Source organism: Orycteropus afer, unplaced genomic scaffold (assembly GCF_000298275.1).
Source record: "Orycteropus afer afer isolate SDZICR_OR568_19922 unplaced genomic scaffold, OryAfe1.0 scaffold00337, whole genome shotgun sequence".
Classification (NCBI taxonomy): domain Eukaryota; kingdom Metazoa; phylum Chordata; class Mammalia; order Tubulidentata; family Orycteropodidae; genus Orycteropus; species Orycteropus afer.
In genome coordinates, this window is record NW_006921924.1 from 1450063 (window position 1) to 1451234 (window position 1172).

The following is a 1172-nucleotide window of genomic DNA, read 5'->3' on the forward strand; positions in this document are numbered from 1 at the left end:
CAGGGTCACTATGAATTGGAACCAACTCAATGGCAACTAATAGCACACCTATGCAATGTCATTTACTTCAAAGCACTCTGTTTATCCTAAGAATATTATTTGTGTTTACTTACATACTGTGTTGTATGGTCAGTGACTGCAACCCCCCAAAATGGCTCTCAGATTCCATCTGGTTTAGCTATGCTTGTAAGAACTACAAACCATTTCCCTTCTTGTCACCATTTCTCTTTTTGTCACATATCCCTTTGATCCCCTGTCAAGTATTAATCACCATCATTGTAACATATTAACTCATCCTTAAAATAGTTTTAAGCAATAAAACTTGCTAATCAGCAGCATCTTATCAAAGCATACACAGGCAGTGGTCGTAAGGCACTGCCAAGGGCCCCATCCCAATCGGGGCCAGCACCACCATGTCATGTAGCCCTCTACTCCCAGTCATGTAGCTCCCCATCCCCAATTCCTCAAACTCAGGTATAAGTACCCTTGCAAAGTGGAAGGGGGTTAGTGGTCATCTTGGATCCACTCTGGCCCGCCACTGCTGGACCATGAATTGCTAGCTAAGTTTGTAAGTATGCTTTATCTTTAAAATCCTTTCTCTCCTTATAGCTCTTTGTTTCTGTTCTGAATGAACATTCATGTCTCTGCCTATGCCTCCAGGAACGTTTTTCAGACTGATACTACCTACTCAGGAGGAGGTTTTAATCTCCTTAGAAAATTCCCACGACATGCGTATTACTTGATGTGAACTTGGTTAAATTGTAAACTCATTCAAGTTACGGACCAAATCTTGGATCTTTGTTTTTTGCCAATTCCTTCAGTGCAGCTTGGGCTTCCTTCCTTTATTACCACCAGCTCTTGATCATATGCTACTTCCTGAAATGGCTGAATGTCAACCAATTCTTTTCTGTACAGTGACTCTGTGTGTCCCTTCCATCTTCTTTTGATGTTTCCTGCATCATTCAATATCTCGTCCACAGAATACATCAGTATCACAACTCAAGTCTTGAAGAAGAACGAGGCCATCCACTTCTGAAAAAATTGGCCAATGAAAACCTTATGAATAGCAGTGAAACCCCGTCCGATATATTACTAGAAAACTTTATGAGTAGCAGTGAAACATTGTTTGATATAGTACCAGAAGATGAGGCACTCTGGCAGGAATGCATTCA

At 41.1% G+C, this 1172-nt stretch overlaps 1 pseudogene; it reads left to right on the forward strand.

The window, feature by feature from the left end:
• The first annotated feature begins 728 nt into the window (after window positions 1-728).
• The window catches only part of LOC122151233, a 48997-nt pseudogene continuing 48553 nt past the window's right edge, over window positions 729-1172 (forward strand).